Source organism: Ceratotherium simum, chromosome 18, assembly GCF_057802395.1.
Source record: "Ceratotherium simum simum isolate JZ-2026a chromosome 18, ASM5780239v1, whole genome shotgun sequence".
In the NCBI taxonomy this organism is placed as follows: domain Eukaryota; kingdom Metazoa; phylum Chordata; class Mammalia; order Perissodactyla; family Rhinocerotidae; genus Ceratotherium; species Ceratotherium simum.
Genome location: NC_141917.1, coordinates 15,123,602 through 15,138,102, shown reverse-complemented (window position 1 = coordinate 15,138,102; position 14,501 = coordinate 15,123,602).

Sequence of the window (14,501 nt, the reverse complement as noted above, 5' to 3'; positions counted from 1 at the left end):
CTAATATCACATATAGCAATCACAGTTGCTACCATGTGTTAAGTACCTAGCACACAGGTGAGGTCCATTATCAGATGCTTTATCTTTAATCTTCACAAATAAAATACAAGTATTTTTTTTTCCACTTTAAATCTAAGGAAAAAGAAAATATCTTAGAGAAATTAAGAGATTTGATCTGAGTTCAGGTCTATTTGAAGCCAAAGTTGTTCTATGAAGGGAACAAATGGACATAATATAATGGAACTAATTTTAATATCAATGAGTAGCTTCACAATTGTAAAATTTCAAAAATAAGAATAAGAATTAAACTTCTGACATTCAGCCCCAAAAGACAAGATTTCTGGAGAACACACCGAACTGTATTTCTTCTTGCCCTTTACTGCTGGCATTCATTTCCATTTCATTTGCTTTAAGTGTTGTATTTCATTTCAGATTGCTTCCACTGTTACTAAAGAAGAATTTAGAGCATAAAGAAAAAAAATACTGATGAGCTATTTCCAGTTCCTTAGATGAGATTTCCAGGGCTTCTGTCATTTTAAAACAGAATCTTTTCTTTTTCTACCTTAGAAAATTGCATAACTAATGATTAAAGTGATTGTGGCTCTTCTTATATGTTGAGAAACTGCCCCTCATGATCTCACCCCCACTGATACCTCAAAATCTTCTTAATGGAATTCAGCAGATAAAAATATTCAGGAGTAATGTCTTTTATCTATGCTTAAAAAATTAGATTTATAAATGCAAAATCTGTTTTTGTAAAAAACTGAGGTTTTTGTTATTGCTCCTGAACCAACACCAAAATTTAATAACATATCATTGAAAGTGGAAACCCTCTCTGATAGACTGAGATTGTCCCAACCATGATGGCAGAAAAGGACATCAAGGGCCCCCAAAGGGAACTTCAGCATGAGGGAGGGGACATTGGGGCTGGTGACTCAAGTCGCACGCCAGGGCTGATTCTGGGAAAATGAGCAGCTATGGCTGGATGCCCAGGCTGGACGGGCCATCCTGGCTAAGAACCCATGATCATGGAAAATGTCTGAACATGTGGATATTAGCCAACGAACCTCACCTGAGATGTCCAGGCAGGAGCCCCTCCACCTTCCAGGCAGGCAGGGTCTGTGCCAGCCTGTGTGTGTTGTCCCAACACTGGACGGCATGGGGACAGCTTGCAGGAGAGACATGGTATGGCAGCAATAAGAGCATAAACAGGCAAACACCTGGTCTCCCTTGTGCACTGAGCAAATTCTCCAGTTTGTCTTTGAATGGAATGGGGATGCTGGAACGGTATTGAATAATACCTGTACCTCAACAGTTCAGGCAGTGAGAGAGCTTCTCTAGAACGATGTTAGACTTTCTCTTAAGCTGTCAAACGGGGGCTCTACCAGTTTTAATTCTGAAATCAGAGGGATCTGTTTATGTTTGTATTGCAATCTGGTAATGTGTGTTGTAACAATTGCATATATTTCTGATAATCAAGTAAGCTGCACTTCAAGTTTCTATTGGATTGTATGTAAGCAATTTGAATCCATCATGCTCCTGTACTGCTTTAGAGTGGGCGCAACCTCCCTAACCACTAACATCAAGATTGCAGCGTCCACAATGAACAAAATCAAACACAAGTACCCTTTCAGAACGTGGTTTTAGCAAGGCTTATTTCATTCTGATTGTGTTACCCTTCACAAAACCACAATTTCCACGCCACTGAGAGGCGCTTACTTCAAGCTGACCACATGTCGGTGATCTTAAACAAAATATTCTTTCCCTGGGTTAACTGTGACGCAATACTCACATCGGTACTGTCATATTATTATAAGCTGAATGATTCTGACACACATCATGTTCCAGATTCATAACGCAATCGTTTTTAAGAACATGGATTCATGACCTTGTATTTTGGTAACTATAATATTCTTTTGTAACGCCTAACTGCAGTGTTCTTTTAGGAATGCATAATAGCGTAGCTGTATATTTCAAATGTAAAAATTTTAATTAGGGATTTACATTTAAATTTTATATCTAGACTTTATTGAGGATTGTGCTGCCTCCTTAATATACTTAATATTTATGTACCATATCATGTATTTTCATACCACTGTTCTCATTAATGAACTTGTTCAATCTCATTCCTGGGTAATTTTGAAAAAGGTAAGCATTATACCCTCAGCTTAGGGATGACAAAACAAAAACTAGCTCCCCTAAAATCAAATAGATATAAGCCCATAACTTTATGCTTTTGGAAGCTACCGCTGAGCTGGGACAACTAGTCTTTACAATTATTCTGACTTGACATTTAGCCTCACATAAAGCTCCAAGAGTGTGGAGAGACTAGAATCTTCATCACAATGACCAGTTCATCATCCAGCACTCTCACCAAAGTCCTCCTAGAATCAGTCCTTCAGCAGAGGTGCATCCCAGCCCCATCGCTGCCAGAAAAGGAGGCACCAGGTGAGTTATGCGTGATCCCTCCTCCTGATGGAACCAGAATACTGTATTGACTGCTGCTTGCTTAGTGGAACGGCAAATGTCTTCCTCATTGGAGCTAAAAATCTAGCTTTGTGCCTAAACAGCAGGTTTCCAACACTGAGAAAGATTAAGACCCTTTGCTCAACTGCCCGACCAAATTTGAAACAAAGAACACACCCTGACTTTTTGTTCCTCTATAAAGTATTAATTGTGAGCTTCCATATAGATCTCTATCAGTAAACAAAGTTAGGCATTTGTGAAAATTCTCAAGAACCTCTAAGGCAAAAGCACCAGTGTAAGCAGGTTTTCTGTTAGCTGTTTGGGGAGCTCAGCAATCAAAAGTACGTTCCTAAACTCTACCAACTCTAGCTGATGTGAGTGATCTCAGCTAGACACAGGAAGTTCCAACTTCATCTCACAGCATTGCCTTGGTGCAAAACGTGGAGCATGGCTACCCCATCATCCCAAGACTCTGGCCATGGGAAAGAAGATTTAATCAAAGCAGCACACTCAACAGTGGCCTGACTTAACCTGAGATTGTTTTCAGGTGCTACAGAGGTTAGACAGTATGACTTTGTACCTAGTAATCATAGGTTTTTAATCGTCTACACTTTTGTAATTTAGTATTTGTTAGTTTGACATAAACAATACGGTGTTTTTCCTCATTCCTCCTTTAGGGGTACATGGATACCTATGCTTCTTTAAAGTCATCATATTAGCATTTTCCAAAGCAGGGAGCATACTTCCAAATTTCTCTCTATTTCTGTAAAGTCAAATACCCCACTAACACTGCCCCAACATGAAAAAGTAACATGAGTTAAGTGTTTTGATCAAGAAAAAAATACTTTTGGGGCCGGCCCGGTGGCGCAAGCGGTCAAGTACGTGTGCTTGGCTGCCGCGGCCTGGGATTCGCAGGTTCGGATCCCAGGCGCGCACCGGCACCGCTTGTTAAGCCATGCTGTGTGTGGCTCGTCCCATATAAAGTAGAGGAAGATGGCCACGGATGTTAGCTCAGGGCCAATCTTCCTCAAGAAAAAAGGGGAGGATTGGCATCAGATGTTAGCTCAGGGCTAGTCCTCCTCACAAAAAAAAAAGAAAAAAAGGCTTTAATTCCTCCTTAATTGCAAAATCTCTTTACTTCAAATGCCAGCATATACAGTTATTTCTATCTAGTAAAGCACATGAGAATTGCTGCCTGGGAGGATAATTAGAAAAATAATAAAATTTTGTTTTTGTAATACGTAAAGAAAAAGAAAAATGCAAAATGCTAAACAAGAGTAAGGTTTCAAAGGGAGCCACAGGCGACAAAAAGATAGTGTTGGGAGATAACCTTCCAAGAACTTGCCGTTTCTTCACATCTTCTGAGCAAAAGGCACCTACAACTTTTTTCAAGGATGTTCGCAGAGCTGTTCCCACGCAGGTGGCAGATTTGCTTAAATTCCAAGGTTATAAAGCTAGAGACCTCTCTCATCTCCTGACACATTCCGATGATACAGATAATGTCTCTGGAGGGAGAGAGAGATTTGCCAGCAGTCTCCTTCCTTATAAGATTGGGGCTTTCTGAAGCTCAGTGTTCTTCACGTATAACAAGAATCCACTGTGTGTGCGGCATTCACCTGGGCCTGCCCCTATCACCACCCTCGGAACTCGAGGACAAAGGGAAGCGATGCAAACGTGAAGCCCGTGCTGTTCTCTGTGCCATGAGTAATAAACGGCCGAGATCCATGGGGACACCTTGTCTCCTTACGCAGTAGGGCGGCAGGCCTGAACTGCTGCTGAGGACCTGCTGGACTGTTTGACAGGGAAATAAAGAAAAGTAAAGTCAGTTTTGGTCGTAGCCTTACACTCTTTGCTCTGTTAAAAAGGAGGAAGCCAGAAAGTGTGTAACACGGCAAAAGCTCTGGAATGAAGTTTTCGTAGGAAAATATCTGTCTATGAGTACAGGGTTGAAAAACACCCCGTCTCAGCTAAGAAGCTTAAATAAACACTATCCAATGTGTGTGTGTGTGTGTGTGCACGTGCATGTCCTCCTCTCAAGCATCCAAGGTATTCTGTGTCTGGGATTGTTGACAGGATGAAATAGGAATTGAGAGCCAACAATTCTGAGATGTTCCATATGTAAACATAAGGGAAAATAAACTTTTACTGTGTACATTATCAAAAACAAACACACACACACACACACACTTTCGTCAACTCAGGAGGGGAAAGATTCTGAAAGTTCCTGTTGACCAAGGGGAGATCATTAAAATCTGTAGCATACCACTTATTAATATGATTTTATAATATATAAAATAATATTTAAATTCACTTAATTTGTTACTTATTTCATTTCAATGAAAATCAAAATATTTCCATGCACCTTTATAGAATTAATTTGATTAACCTTCCAGCCTATTTTTCTTTTTTTTCCCCCCAAAGCCCCAGCAGGTATTTGTACGTCATAGCTGCACATCTTTCTAGTTGCTGTATGTGGGACACCGCCTCAGCATGACCCGAGAAGCGGTGCATCTGTGCGTGCCCGGGATCCGAACCCGGGCCGCCAGTAGTGGAGCGCATGCACTTAATGGCTAAGCCACAGGGCCGGCCCTCTAGCCTATTTTTCTAATACAGTTTAAGATCCTCAATGAGACTTCTCTTATAAAGATGCCACTATAAGTTCAATATTGGAAGGAATTATTGTATTTCACACTAGAGGAAAAGATGTTGATTAGAGTTAACCTTTGAAATTCGGTTTCACCAGAGTTTTTGTTTTTGTTTTTGTGTGTTTTGAAAAATCTGCATAATTTAAAGTATTCAGTGTACCATTCTTAATCATTGTTTAGTAAATTTAAAAATTGCAGTGTTACAAATGACCTTTTTTGGAATCTGTAAATTCGATTTTTCAGTCCAAATGTTCCTTCTCTGTTTTGGGGTTTGGGGAGAATGTAAAAATATCCTATCTTGATTAACTTTCAACCAATTGTTATTTAGATATCTTTAAAGGCAATAATAATAATAGACTATTAAAAAGCCTTACCTAAACCATAGGGCTTTGTTCTTTCAATTACATTTTCAAAAAAAATCAGTTATCTTCAACTAATTAGAGATAAAATTTGATTTAATAAAAATGTTTCAGTATCGTTTATTTTAATTTAAATTTATACTTATAAAAAAAGCAAGTAAGATAATTGTATCTGGGCTATATAAGAGAGTTGCAGACATTTCTGGTAATTAATTTGTATTTGAATCTGAATTCTAAATCATTATCTCCAACTCACCAGTGGATAATGTTCCCAAAATGCCTTGAAGCTAATTGAACCTTAGACCACATTTTCCCAGGGAAACAAGTATCACAAATTATACTTCGATTTCTAGACCAGGGCACAAATCTTATTTCCCCCTTCTATACAGATGTGATTGAGGGAATGGAGGTGTCAATCATTTTGTCTCCTAAGTTTTGAGGAACTCTATTCTTCTGAAGAACAACATGTCACTAAATGAGTCATGTGTTCCCTTGGGTTGGAAGCAAGTGTCCAGCAATTAGAAATCTCTAAAGTAGTAATGCAGGAGAGATCTAGAGCAGAGTAGGGAGAGACAAGTAGCAAAAGAATGGACGGCAAAACAGCCCAGCTTGCAGAGGTGAGGGTGTAGACCTATAATCACATCCTTGTTTCTTCTCTCCACTTCATAATTCCAAAGTCTAACTTGAAATAAAATCTGTGCTGAGGTTCCAATTATTAGCTGTGAAAACAGCTTAGAAGTATTTTGGTATCGGAAAGTCACTGGTCTATATTATTTTATGTCTTCATTCACTCATTCATAAATGTATGCAATTGTTCAATAAATATGTACTGAACATATACTATGTATGGCAGACACTGCAATATCTATTCTTTAGACAAGTGTTATAATTCACATCCATGTCCCAATTCGTGTCTAAGTCCATCAAATGTGTTGCTGTAGAAAATGTCTTACAAGGCCAACATCCTTCATTGCAGTAGAGGCCAGTTATCTTCACACAGTAAGAGGTCTACAGACTGCCTCAGAACTCTTCTCAGTAATCTGTACAGTCACATACAAGAGGAACCAAAGAGTAGAAAATAAAACATATCCAGGGTAATTCATCACCACTTCTTCATAAACTATTCAAAATGCATACTTCCTTCTACCTGTAATGCTAAGAAAGAACACTGCTCAAAAAAAAAAAAAAATCCACTAGATTAGTGTCAAAAACTTACTACTAGTTGAAAGTTTTGACTTTTGTAAAATTTAAATATCCCTAAGAAGAGCAAAACTGGTAATAATTACCAAAACTGATAATGATGTGTCAATTTCAGGTTATTTGGTAAGAGTTCTTCAGTAAAAAAAGGAAGAGGAAAAGAATGTAATAGGCACTGAAATTTTTCATGACCAACTAAAATTCCAAGTGGATAAATTGAAATGAAAGGTCATTATTCAGAAATATTGCTTAAGGTAGAGGTATACCTGATAGAAGCTGTGCCAAAGAGGTTATTTTCTAACTAAACTAATTGAGCCAAAGGCTTTAAGAGCCAAAGCTTTCAAACTAATGAAATAGCGGTGTTTGTTTTCTGAATAATGACCCTCCCCTTTTCCTATATAAGTCTCTTTGTCCATTTCAATATTCACCTCCCATTTCTCTTCCTTTTTTTCTCATGTTCATCCAATCATATCCACTCCTTAGAGTAAGGGCAAGCCAGAATCCCCAGACCAATTATTCACACTGAGCAAAGCAGTCAAAAAAGAAACAGAAAGACTAAGCAAATATTCTACAAAGTGAATGCTCTGAATTAAAATTAAACATACAAAATGGATATACAGATCTTCCTAGACTTGCGATGGGGTTACATCTGGATAAACCCAACTCAAGTTGGAAATATCCTAAGTCGAAAACGCATTTAGTACACCTAACCTACTGAACACCGTAGCTCAGCCTAGCCGCCTTAAATGTGTTCAGAACACTTACGTTAGCCTACAATTGGGTAAAATCATCTAACACAAAGCCTATTTGATAATAAAGTGTTGAATATCTCATGTAATTTATTGAATACTGTACTGAAAGTGAAAAACAGAATGATTGCATGGGTAGAGAATGGTTCTAAGTGTATTAGTTGTTTACCCTCGTGATCGCGTGGCTGACAGGGAACTGCGGCTCCCTGCCACTGCCCAAGCACCACGAGAGAGTACCGTACTCCATATCACTAGCTCAGGAAAAGATCAAAATTCAAAATTTGAAGTACAGTTTCTACTGAATGTGTATGGCTTTCATACCATCATAAAGTTGAAAAATCTTAAGTCAAACCATCGTAATTCAGGGACCATCTGTATGTAATTATGTGCTGATCTGCTTTGCCACTATTAGTATTTACTATTCTTTAAAATCAATTTTGCTTGGGCCGCCCCGTGGCTTAGCAGTTAAGTGCATGCGCTCTGCTACTGGCGGCCCGGTTCGGATCCTGGGCTCGCACCCACGCACCGCTTCTCCGGCCATGCTGGGGCCACATCCCACATACAGCAACTAGAAGGATGTGCAACTATGACATACAACTATCTACTGGGGCTTTGGGGGGAAAAAAAAGGAGGAGGATTGGCAATAGATGTTAGCTCAGAGCTGGTCTTCCTCAGCAAAAAGAGAAGGATTAGCATCGATGTTAGCTCAGGGCTGATCTTCCTCACAAAAAAAATCAAAAAAAAATCAATTTTGCTTCACATTTTTATTGAGAGAATAAAAATTTCTTTTTGAAGTCAAATGATTGTGTAGTATCAATCTAGCCATCATGAGTAGATGATAATTTTACAAAATTTTTATACAATTAATAATTAATTGTAACAATTTTTATACAATTAATGCTAATTATGTGATGACTGGGCATATTTTTGAGGCATATACATTTTTTCAGTGTAGTCTAACACTCTAAAACTTCATACAAAAAGGAAAGCTTATTAAAAATTTCTCTCTCTGTTTTCCTTTAATGTAAACTTAATACATTTTGAGAAATATATATGTGAGATAAAAAATGTGATTGCTAACAATAGTTCTTGTTTAGTATCTATATGGAACATTTTTTAAATAAAAGAGCTCAGATTTAACCTTCTGCTCAAAAGAAAAAATACAAAGAACCATTTCAGGAAATTAGAAAGTTCTGGAACATTGACAAATTGCTAGTATAAAACGGAGGGATAAATATTTGAAGGATATAAATGAAAGAAATTTAACCTATTACAAATCAAATTCTAGTATGAGGATATCAAAATTCCCAATTGTTCGTTTATTATTAAAGAGAGTTATGTTTTATTTATACTTTTACAAAGTAGAATAACTCCAAATGATTAAAATTTTATGCTGATACTAATGTTCGTCTAATGACATGATTGTTCCATTTCTGCCCTTCTTAATTCTAATCTATTTTCTCCTGTTTTGTATGAATAACTTGCTGTTGATACATCCAAAATCGAATGTCTTTTTTATTTTGACCAACAGTGCCTGTAACAAGCATTCTAGCTAAAGAAAGTCCCCTGTTCCAGTAGCTAACACGTGTGCTGCGTGGCAGCTTGTCCTTGCAGTACCGATTCTTCAAATGGCCAGAGTGGGCCGACCAGTTTCTCCATTAAAAAGAGTGGAAGGGACTCCCCAGCAATCTAGCCAGGGTCCAGAGAGTAAACTCTTTCAAGTATCCCACATACGTGAAGGTATGAAGCTGAAAAGATTCAGAACAATTTCTGGGAGCCCTCTCTAAGAGAAGAACTGGTCTCTAGCAGAGACAAGACATGAATACCAAAGCGTTTCTTTAGATTAAATCTGCTCACAATAGGGCATCGGGGCAAGCTGACCCAGCTCGGAGTATTATCACAACTGTGACCCCCTGCTGTTTTAATTCTCACATAAAGCAGTTTTCCTAGGTACAAATCATTCCTAGCAGGACTTGATCAGGAACATGTCTCTTTGCTTCTCTCTCCCAATCTCTTTGCCTAATCCAACCTACTGGATGCCTCTTTCCCGTAAAACTGATGATAATTTTATTTCAGAGCCCCCATTCGATTCCTCACCTCTGTACCTTGGTTGGATCCACCCAAATCCATTTCAAAAGTGTTTTCAAATTCTAAATCTTGGGGACAGATGTTTGAAGACTGTTGATCCTTCCCTCCCAACAAATGATAGGCACTTAGACAAGTTGACTCAACCTGCTGCGCACTTGGGAGAAGCCCAAATAGAAGCCAAATAGAAGATTACCAGTGGTCCCAATATCTTTTTTCCTACCTGTGATCTGCCAGGCTTACATCTAAGAAAGTTCCACAAAGTCTACCCAAAATTATTTTCTAACTTTGTTCCTGAATTGAGGAAGAAAGAATTTTTAGTAGGCAAAAAAGAAAAAAGAATCGCTTTCGTAGTGTTCCATTCCATCTTACAAATCCATTGCCTGCAGCTGACAAGAGTGAACAAGGACACCAAGTCACTTTGTCACCCTTTAAAAGCCATTAATTTGTTATAATTTGGCACAGTGCTTTTTATGGCCTCTTCTAAATAATACCGTATAATTAACAGGTTCAGTATAAACACTAGAGAAAACTTCGAGTTTATTTAGCGCTACTCAGGCTTTTCATGTAACCTTAGGCCAGTTCTGAGTTTTCAACTTAAATGGGTCAAAGTTAACTGGAAGACAATTCAGAGAAAAATCTGACTTCATTTTGTTTGCTTGTTGTCTTTCTTTTGAGGACCAACATCAATAATTCTCATCTTGATGGTACTACTATTCTCTGGCTCTAGGATGATACAGATAACAACAAACCCTTTGGTGTTACGGAGGAGACATTTTACCTTATTTGCTATTCTTCCCTGGGGGTTTTATACCTTAAATTCGTGCTTAAAATTTGTTCAATGATTCCCTAAGTAAATGTGCATATTTTTAGTCTCCATCTTTTTAAAATTCCAGGATAACATTTCTAAACACAATGTTTTATTTTGTCATACTGGTTCTTAAAATGATATAAGAAGAGAAAATACCTAGTAACACTTGAGTGTGGATGTTTTCCTTTTTAAATATTTTCCATTTTGAAGCATCTCCTACTAAATACTTAATCTATCACTTAGATTAAGTGAATTAATCTAATTAATTAATTAGGTTACTAGCTTATTTTATTTATTATATTAATATTATATATTAATAATATAATATGTAAAATAGTATAATATATTAATAAATTATTACTTTATTATATTAATAGATTAATAGAAAGTTAAACTTCATGGTCAGTTTCATGTGTATTTAAAATACGTATTATTATGCAAGGCTTTATGAGGTTCAAGAAATTCTTTGAGTGTTTAAATTTGTTTTAAATTATGCTTAGAGAATGGAAATTACCTTAATTTCCATAAACCAAAATCCCTAAAGGAGTGTTTTTTAAACTAAAAAATTTTGGTTAATTTAGGGGCTGGCCCGGTGGCGTAGCAGTTAAGCTCGCTGCTCCACTTTGGCAGCCCAGGGTTCGCAGGTTCGGATCCCAGGCATGCACCGATGCACCACTTGGCAAGCCATGGTGTGGCAGGCGTCCCACATATAAAAGGGAGGAACATGGGCATGGATGTTAGCCCAGGGCCAATCTTCCTCAGCAAAAAAGGAGGAGGATTGGCAACGGATGTTACCTCAGGGATGATCTTCCTCACACACACAAAAAAAATTTAGTTAATTTAAACTTGGCAAAATTAGCTTCCAAAGCATTATGATTTGATTGAATGATTTCATGAGCGCTGGTGTGTGTGTTTGTGTGTGTTTGTGCACTTACTAGAACTACTTTCTCATTCTTTTCTCTAAGTGTATAAAATAGAATTTAACTGCATTCTCCCATATTTGAAATCTTATATTAATGGAAGACGAAAATAAGTTATTATAGAAATTGCTTAAATATATTTTTACCAAATGATGTCATAATTACATGGATATGCTAGGATGATGGGGGAAGAATTGCACATAATTAGCACAGATATATGAAGAATACGTATGTTAACTAGTGAATAAAGTATTCTGTTTAAAAATATGATAACATATATGTATTTGTAAAAATATTTTGTAATCAAATTTATCTATCTAATGTTAGTGACACCAAACAGTGAAATGACATATGCTCCTCTGGAATGAACTATGATTTGTTTTACTCCTTATTCTAATCCATATGTCCTAATTTATATAAATCAATGTTTGGCCAAAACTCTGTTGCAATAATGATTTAAATATCATATTTATATAAGATTAAAAATAGCTAACAAAGAGTGTCTTTAAAATAAACTCAACAATAAAACAATCACCCAAAATAAATACTATGAAATAGAGAAAAATGGGAAAGATTTCTCACATGTAAAATGACAATATGTATTTATAATGCAGATTGGGTGAGTGAGAGGGATGAAATATTGTTTTATGTGAAAGCATTATATATAAAATAGAAAATAATTGCTTATCCTATAACAACTAGGTTTTTTTATTATCACACAGTTCTATTCCAGATTTATCCCTTAGCTCTATTTTTTTAAGCCTCAACTCTTACTGTCAAAATCAAAGCTTCTTAAATTAAACATTGAAATACAGCATATCATCTAAATACCACACAATTCCCCATATGGTGCTGTCATCACATTCCACACACTACTATATCTCAGACTCTTGCACATATTCTGTTGCTATGGCCAAAAATTTGTAAATTTAGCCTACATAAAATAAAGGACATCAGATACATGCATCCCCCTCAACGAAGAGCTTTCCTTCCTTTCCCCATCTCAAGGACAGATTTGCAGAAGAAATACTGTATTGGCAACCAGAAAATCTAATAGGTAAATTATAAGTAAAATTCTCCTAATCATTGTAGAAGCAAATTGTTTGTTAAGAAATTAAGGATTTTTATTCAATTCACCATTTCTATTGAGTATCTGTTATATGCCATGCACCATGGTAGGCACAAAGAGTGCAATTGTGAATAAAATAGACATAGCCCCTGCTCTCAGAAAACTTTGTAGGTGTGGAATAAGATATTAATTAAATAATCTCAGGGATTAATTTATAATTATATATTTATAATGATAAATGTTTGCTAACTGCCGTAAAAAAAGTACCACAAATTGGGTGGCTTAAAGAACAGAAATGTATTATCTCACAGTTCTAGAGGCCAGAAGTCTGAGAGAAAGGTATCAGCAGGATTGGTTCCTGCTTTTGGTTGTGAAGGAATATCTTTTCCATGCTTCTCTCCTAAATTCTTGTGGTTTTCTGGGAATCTTATTCCTTGGCTTGTAGACACATTGCCCCGATCTCTGCCTTCATGTTTACATGGTAATTGTGTGTGTGTGTGTGTGTGTGTCCATCTGCCTATGTGTGTGCAAATTTCTCCTTTTTATAAAGACACCAGTCATTTTGGTTTAGGGGCTCGCTTTACTCCAGTACAATCTCATTTTAACTAATAACATCTGCAATGACCCTATTTCCAAGTAGGGTCACCTTCTGAGGTACTGGGGGTTAGGTCTTCAACACATGAATTTTGGGGACAGGGACACAATTCAACCCATAACAAATGATAAATGCTTTTAAAGAAAGGACCACTACCCTGTAGGAGTATAGCAACTTGGACTAGTGTGTGATGGCTGGAGACAGGTTAGGGGTACTTTGTCTAGAAAAGTGACTCAATGAAGGAAACAGAAAAAGGAAATTGATGGATGGAAGATGGATGGATGCAGAAAAAGGGAGAATGGTCAACATAGACACTGCCTAGTGTCAAGGCGATTTTGTTCAGTTGTGCCCAACACCATAGAAAGCCAACTCATTGAAACATTGAGTGGGCGTACGATACTCAACAACTAAAAGATCATTGGTGACTTTTTCTACTGAAGTTGGGATGAATATCCATGAATGTTTATGGGGTTGACAACACTTACAAATAGGGAAACTAGTACAAACTTACAAGTAGGAAAAATAGTTATGAGAGACTAGAGTCATTAGAGAAAAGAAAAAACAGAAGTATATGAGGGAAAATACAACGATGAGACCAAAATGTGTAGAACTACAATATGTGCAATTAAATTTATACAACCTGCAACTGGTGTCACAGAAAAGGATTAAAAAGATAAACCTAGAAAGCCAGGTGAATTTTATAAGGTAAAAATTGACTAAATAATTGCAAGACAAATATTCTACAATGAGCAGATATAGTAAGGGGAAGATGGAGTAATTTTGTAAAGACATGATAAAATGAAAGTTTGGGCAAGGACAATGAGTGGGAAAAGAGAGGAGAGCAATTTTAGAAATATCAACATGCAGCAACAATTTCTGATAAAGTCTAAAATGTATTCACCTCAGATTTTGGTAGATATTAACCTTATAAGAAAGAAATGCTGGTTAATGTTTAATAATTGGCTTTCTGAAAAAAAAAATGTGTGCATACACATATATATGTATGGACATAAATATTTATATAGATATACAAACCTAAGTCTATTATAAATGTAATTAATATAAAGGATGTATAGCATATAATTTGCAAATAAGATATACATTACTCATTTTTGTAAATTCCTTATAGCCAATTGATTCTCACAAAATACTTTGATTTTTGCCAAATTCTTGTATATCTGATCTAAGTTTGCAATTAAATGAATGTAATTCCAACATGAATGTTGGCTGATATGAATGATGGTTTATTAATAAGTAAGATAACATTGAAACAACATAGACATGTTGGAATTTCACCCATTCATCAAGGACCTGAATGACTTCGTCGATGACTGGATAATATTCTTTGGATAACATAAGAATATTTTCTCCATGTTTGTGCTATTTACATTGTAACAGCTACAGACTCAGGGCACTTTTAAGTTTAATCAGCATTATTAACATTTTCTCCATCACTTTCTTCAGTCTAGACAATCAGAAAATAAATGAGGGAGCTTCCAGGTTGGTGAACACATTGAGGTCCTGGGAGAATGGTGTGCCCAGAGATGACATGGAAGTTCCACGCCCCACTCCCCTTCCCCTCAATATCTTGCCCTATGCATCTCT